At 41.7% G+C, this 7,500-nt stretch overlaps 1 non-coding gene across 1 annotated transcript; it reads left to right on the top strand.

The window, feature by feature from the left end:
• The first annotated feature begins 2,874 nt into the window (after window positions 1–2,874).
• Window positions 2,875–2,993, top strand: LOC123688041. The gene has a single exon (XR_006749740.1). It is a non-coding gene; the product is annotated as a 5S ribosomal RNA (ribosomal RNA).
• Window positions 2,994–7,500: the final 4,507 nt, after the last annotated feature.

Raw genomic sequence — 7,500 nt, 5'->3', positions numbered from 1 at the left:
CCTACTAGAGCTGATTTCTTCGGACTCCGATCAGAAAATCCGCCGATGCATGTCGTTAACACCTAGTCCGCCTCGTCCGATCGATCGAGGCCGTTTCGACCGTTCGCCGCGCCTACTAGAGCTGATTTCTTCGGACTCCGATCAGAAAATCCGCCGATGCATGTCGTTAACACCTAGTCCGCCTCGTCCGATCGATCTAGGCCGTCTCGAACCACCCATCGCGCATCGAAAGTCGCATCTCTCGAACTCCGATCCGGAAATCGGCCGATGCATCACGTTAACTATTTCTTATATATCTAATATAATATACATGGAGACGGTAAGAATTCTTTTAATCGAAGATATACATATACTTCTCATCAATATCCAAAAGCTTATCGAAAAATAAATTACTCAACTTTTACGTGAAGAATCGTTCACCCAAACCTTATCCCCTATATATGTCAGGAGAACCCAAGGTTCCCCTCCAGACACGATTTAGCAAACTTTTCCCGATCGATCCGACCCACCGAGGCCGTCTCGACCGTCCGCTGCGCCTACTAGGGCCGATTTCTTCGGACTCCGATCAGAAAATATACCGATGCATGTCGTTAACACCTAGTCCGCCTCGTCCGATCTATCTAAACAGTCTCGACGCACCCAACACTCTTTCAAAGTCGGATTACTCGGACTCAATCTGAAAATGGACCGATGCATGACGTCAACACTTAGCCCGCCTCGTCTGATCTATCTAAGCCATCTCGACCCACCCAACACGCCTTCCAAGTCGGATCACTCGGACTTCGATCTGAAAATCTCCGGACTCATTTTTATGAATATCCCCAGTCAGTAAGAACGTTATTTCGCCAATATATACCAACAATAAACCATATTCCAATAGCTGAACCAAAAATATAATTCCCGATCCAAACGTTCTGCATCGCCCAACGCGACCACCTTCCCTATATATGTCAGGAGAGCACAGGGTTCCCCTCCAGACAACACTTACGCTCTATCCCCGACTCTCGGTCGATCGATAGGCCAGGTCAGCGGTGTCTGTTTCGGCCGAAGCTCGGACTTTGGTCAAAATGTTCCGATACAAAATTTGAACCAAGATAGATACAGATATGATTCCTTCTTAAATATACGTTGATTATCGAACAGAATATGGTAAATATTTTGCGATGACCGAGGATTTCATGAATTTTTTTTTTTTTTCGAAAAAATTTTCTATTATCGGAATTTCCTCAAATTTCATTTGGTTGCCTCCTAATGCTTATTAAAAATGATAATCAACAATCAGAATCATTATTTATCATTTATTTCAATTTTTATAATGAAAAACGTTCACGTCCTTTCGCGCCTCTCGATCGTCGTTTACGTGATGCATCGGTCAGCCCTAGTTTACGTGGTGCATCGGTAAGATCGAGTTCACGTTCTGCATCGGTCTGCCCGAGTTTACGTGGTGCATCGGTAAGATCGAGATTACGTGGTGCATCGGTAAGATCGAGTTCACGTTCTGCATCGGTCTGCCTGAGTTTACGTGGTGCATCGGTATGATCGAGTTTACGTTCTGCATCGGTGTGATCTAGTTTACGTTGTGCATCGGTAAGATCGAGATTACGTGAAGCATCGGTATGATCGAGTTTACGTTCTGCATCGGTCTGGACTCTGAGATATATTTTCGACGTGAAAATGTTCCGATACAACTTTTGAACCAGGATAGTTAGAGAGATGATTTTTTCTGGGATGTACGTTGATTGGGGAATGGATTGTGGAAAATAACTTGCCATGACCGAGGTGTTCTCGAATTTTTTTTTTTTTTCGAAAAATATTTTCTGATTTTGGATTTCACTCAAATTTGATTTCGTTGCCTTCTAATGTGTTCTAAAAGAGTAAATCAGTAATCAGAATCGAAAAATATTTTTCGGATTTTTTTTTTTTTGAAAAAAAATTTTCTGATTTTGGAATTTCCTCAAATTTGATTTGGTTGCCTTCTAATGTGTTTTTAAAGCGTAAATCAGTAATCAGAATCAATATTCATTGTCGACTTTAATTTTTATAAGGAAAAATGTTCACGTCCTTAAACGCCTCCCCATCATTAGCCCGAGTCCAAGTCGATGTCAGTCCCGAGCGGACGGTGTCAGATACTACCTATCGCCCCGGTCTGGACTTGGCGAGGTATTTCGACGTGAAATGTTCCGATACAACTTTTGAACCAGGATAGTTAGAGAGATGATTTCTTCTATGTTGTACGTTGATTGTGGAATGGATTGTGGGAAATAACTTGCCATGACCCAGGTGTTCTTGAATTTTTTTTTTTTTCGAAAAAAATTTTCTGATCTTGAAATTTCCTCAAATCTGATTGCGTTGCCTTCTAATGTGTACTAAAAGAGTAAATCAGTAATCAGAATCAATATTCATTGTCGACTTTAATTTTTATAAGGAAAAATGTTCACGTCCTTAAACGCCTCTCCATCGTTACCCCCGACTCCAAGACGATGTTAGACCGGAGCGGACGGTGTCAAATGCGACCGATCTCCCCGGTCTGGACTTAGCGAGATATTCCGACGTGAAATGTTCCGATACAAAAATTTAACTGTGATAGTTAGAGAGATGGTTCCTTTTGTGATGTACGTTGATTGTGTAATAGAATATGGAAATAAACTTGAGATGACCGAGGTCTTCTGGGATTTTTTTTTTTTTTCGAAAAATATTTTTCGATTTCGGAAATCCCTCAAATTTCATTGAGATATGTCCTAATGTGTTCTTAAAACTTAAATCAACAATCAGAATTAATATCCAAAAGTTATTTCATTTTTTATAAGGAAAAACGTTCACGTCCTTTCCGCTCCCAAAAAGTGAGATATCATAGAAAATATCGCTATATTTGTTGTTTACGGCCATACCACGCTGAAATTGCCAGTTCTCGTCAGAACACTGAAGCCAAGCAGCGTCGGGCGCGGTTAGTACTTGGATGGGTGACCGCTTGGGAACACCGCGTGCTGTAAGCTTTTTTTTTACGTTCTGCATCGGTCTGCCGAGATAACGTGGTGCATCGGTATGATCGAGTTTACGTTCTGCATCGGTAAGATCGAGATTACGTGGTGCATCGGTAAGATTGAGATTACGTGGTGCATCGGTAAGATCGAGTTTACGTGGTGCATCGGTAAGATCCAATTCACGTTCTGCATCGGTAAGATCCAGTTCACGTGGTGCATCGGTAAGATCGAGATTACGTGGTGCATCGGTAAGATCGAGTTTACGTGGTGCATCGGTAAGATCCAATTCACGTTCTGCATCGGTAAGATCCAGTTCACGTGGTGCATCGGTAAGATTGAGATTACGTGGTGCATCGGTAAGATCGAGTTTACGTGGTGCATCGGTAAGATCCAATTCACGTTCTGCATCGGTAAGATCCAGTTCACGTGGTGCATCGGTAAGATTGAGATTACGTGGTGCATCGGTAAGATCGAGTTTACGTGGTGCATCGGTAAGATCCAATTCACGTTCTGCATCGGTAAGATCCAGTTCACGTGGTGCATCGGTAAGATCGAGATTACGTGGTGCATCGGTAAGATCGAGTTTACGTGGTGCATCGGTAAGATCCAATTCACGTTCTGCATCGGTAAGATCCAGTTCACGTGGTGCATCGGTAAGATTGAGATTACGTGGTGCATCGGTAAGATCCAGTTCACGTGGTGCATCGGTAAGATGGAGATTACGTGGTGCATCGGTAAGATCGAGATTACGTGGTGCATCGGTAAGATCTACTTTACGTTCTGCATCGGTCTGCCCTTGTTTACGTGGTGCATCGGTAAGATCGAGATTACGTGAAGCATCGGTATGATCGAGTTTACGTTCTGCATCGGTCTGCCCGATATTACGTGGTGCATCGGTCTGCCCTAGTTTACGTGGTGCATCGGTTTGGACTTAGAGATATATTTTCGACGTGAAAATGTTCCGATACAACTTTTGAACCAGGATAGTTAGAGAGATGATTTTTTCTGGGATGTACGTGGATCGGGGAATGGATTGTGGGAAATAACTTGCCATGACCGAGGTGTCCTCGAATTTTTTTTTTTTTCGAAAAAAATTTTCTGATTGTGGAATTTTCTCAAATTTGATTTGGTTGCCTCCTAATGTGTTCTAAAAGAGTAAATCAGTAATCGGAATCGAAAAATATTTTTCGGATTTTTTTTTTTTCGAAAAAAATTTTCTGATCGTGGAATTTCCTCAAATTCGATTTGGTTGCCTTCTAATGTGTTTTTAAAGCGTAAATCAGTAATCAGAATCAATATTCATTGTCGACTTTAATTTTTATAAGGAAAAATGTTCACGTCCTTAAACGCCTCCCCATCATCAGCCCGAGTCCAAGTCGATGTCAGTCCCGAGCGGACGGTGTCAGATACTACCTATCGCCGAGGTCTGGACTTGGCGAGATATTACGACGTGAAATGTTCCGATACAACTTTTGAACCAGGATAGTTAGAGAGATGATTTCTTCTATGTTGTACGTTGATTGTGGAATGAAATACGGAAAATAACTCGCCATGACCGAGGTGATTACGATTTTTTTTTTTTTTCGAAAAAAATTTTCTGATCGTGGAATTTTCTCAAATTTGATTTGGTTGCCTCCTTATATGTTCTAGTAGCGATAATCAACAATCAGAATCAAAATCCATGGTCGGGTTTGATTTTTATAAGGAAAAATGTTCACGTCCTTTTTTACAACCCCGACTCATTGACGATGTTAGAACCGAGCCGGCGGTGTCAGATACGACCGATCGCCCCGGTCCCGATCGTCATTTACGTTGTGCATCGGTCTGCCCGAGATTACGTGGTGCATCGGTATGATCGAGTTTACGTGGTGCATCGGTAAGATCCAATTCACGTTCTGCATCGGTAAGATCCAATTCACGTTCTGCATCGGTAAGATCCAGTTCACGTGGTGCATCGGTAAGATGGAGATTACGTGGTGCATCGGTAAGATCGAGATTACGTGGTGCATCGGTAAGATCTACTTTACGTTCTGCATCGGTCTGCCCTTGTTTACGTGGTGCATCGGTAAGATCGAGATTACGTGAAGCATCGGTATGATCGAGTTTACGTTCTGCATCGGTCTGCCCGATATTACGTGGTGCATCGGTCTGCCCTAGTTTACGTGGTGCATCGGTTTGGACTTAGAGATATATTTTCGACGTGAAAATGTTCCGATACAACTTTTGAACCAGGATAGTTAGAGAGATGATTTTTTCTGGGATGTACGTGGATCGGGGAATGGATTGTGGGAAATAACTTGCCATGACCGAGGTGTCCTCGAATTTTTTTTTTTTTCGAAAAAAATTTTCTGATTGTGGAATTTTCTCAAATTTGATTTGGTTGCCTCCTAATGTGTTCTAAAAGAGTAAATCAGTAATCGGAATCGAAAAATATTTTTCGGATTTTTTTTTTTTTCGAAAAAAATTTTCTGATCGTGGAATTTCCTCAAATTCGATTTGGTTGCCTTCTAATGTGTTTTTAAAGCGTAAATCAGTAATCAGAATCAATATTCATTGTCGACTTTAATTTTTATAAGGAAAAATGTTCACGTCCTTAAACGCCTCCCCATCATCAGCCCGAGTCCAAGTCGATGTCAGTCCCGAGCGGACGGTGTCAGATACTACCTATCGCCGAGGTCTGGACTTGGCGAGATATTACGACGTGAAATGTTCCGATACAACTTTTGAACCAGGATAGTTAGAGAGATGATTTCTTCTATGTTGTACGTTGATTGTGGAATGAAATACGGAAAATAACTCGCCATGACCGAGGTGATTACGATTTTTTTTTTTTTTCGAAAAAAATTTTCTGATCGTGGAATTTTCTCAAATTTGATTTGGTTGCCTCCTTATATGTTCTAGTAGCGATAATCAACAATCAGAATCAAAATCCATGGTCGGGTTTGATTTTTATAAGGAAAAATGTTCACGTCCTTTTTTACAACCCCGACTCATTGACGATGTTAGAACCGAGCCGGCGGTGTCAGATACGACCGATCGCCCCGGTCCCGATCGTCATTTACGTTGTGCATCGGTCTGCCCGAGATTACGTGGTGCATCGGTATGATCGAGTTTACGTGGTGCATCGGTAAGATCCAATTCACGTTCTGCATCGGTAAGATCCAATTCACGTTCTGCATCGGTAAGATCCAGTTCACGTGGTGCATCGGTAAGATGGAGATTACGTGGTGCATCGGTAAGATCGAGATTACGTGGTGCATCGGTAAGATCTACTTTACGTTCTGCATCGGTCTGCCCTTGTTTACGTGGTGCATCGGTAAGATCGAGATTACGTGAAGCATCGGTATGATCGAGTTTACGTTCTGCATCGGTCTGCCCGATATTACGTGGTGCATCGGTCTGCCCTAGTTTACGTGGTGCATCGGTTTGGACTTAGAGATATATTTTCGACGTGAAAATGTTCCGATACAACTTTTGAACCAGGATAGTTAGAGAGATGATTTTTTCTGGGATGTACGTGGATCGGGGAATGGATTGTGGGAAATAACTTGCCATGACCGAGGTGTCCTCGAATTTTTTTTTTTTTCGAAAAAAATTTTCTGATTGTGGAATTTTCTCAAATTTGATTTGGTTGCCTCCTAATGTGTTCTAAAAGAGTAAATCAGTAATCGGAATCGAAAAATATTTTTCGGATTTTTTTTTTTTTCGAAAAAAATTTTCTGATCGTGGAATTTCCTCAAATTCGATTTGGTTGCCTTCTAATGTGTTTTTAAAGCGTAAATCAGTAATCAGAATCAATATTCATTGTCGACTTTAATTTTTATAAGGAAAAATGTTCACGTCCTTAAACGCCTCCCCATCATCAGCCCGAGTCCAAGTCGATGTCAGTCCGCGGACGGTGTCAGATACTACCTATCGCCGAGGGTCTGGACTTGGCGAGATATTACGACGTGAAATGTTCCGATACAACTTTTGAACCAGGATAGTTAGAGAGATGATTTCTTCTATGTTGTACGTTGATTGTGGAATGAAATACGGAAAATAACTCGCCATGACCGAGGTGATTACGATTTTTTTTTTTTTTCGAAAAAAATTTTCTGATCGTGGAATTTTCTCAAATTTGATTTGGTTGCCTCCTTATATGTTCTAGTAGCGATAATCAACAATCAGAATCAAAATCCATGGTCGGGTTTGATTTTTATAAGGAAAAATGTTCACGTCCTTTTTTACAACCCGACTCATTGACGATGTTAGAACCGAGCCGGCGGTGTCAGATACGACCGATCGCCCCGGTCCCGATCGTCATTTACGTGGTGCATCGGTCTGCCCCGAGATTACGTGGTGCATCGGTCTGGACTTAGAGATATATTTTCGACGTGAAAATGTTCCGATACAACTTTTGAACTAGGATAGTTAGAGAGATGAGTTTTTCTGGGATGTACGTTGATTGGGGAATGGATTGTGGGAAATAACTTGCCATGACCGAGGTGTTCTCGAATTTTTTTTTTTTTTTCGAAAA

This window comes from Harmonia axyridis, chromosome X (assembly GCF_914767665.1).
Source record: "Harmonia axyridis chromosome X, icHarAxyr1.1, whole genome shotgun sequence".
In the NCBI taxonomy this organism is placed as follows: Eukaryota; Metazoa; Arthropoda; class Insecta; order Coleoptera; family Coccinellidae; genus Harmonia; species Harmonia axyridis.
Note: the sequence above shows the minus strand (reverse complement) of the source record. Positions and strands in the feature narration are given on the sequence as shown.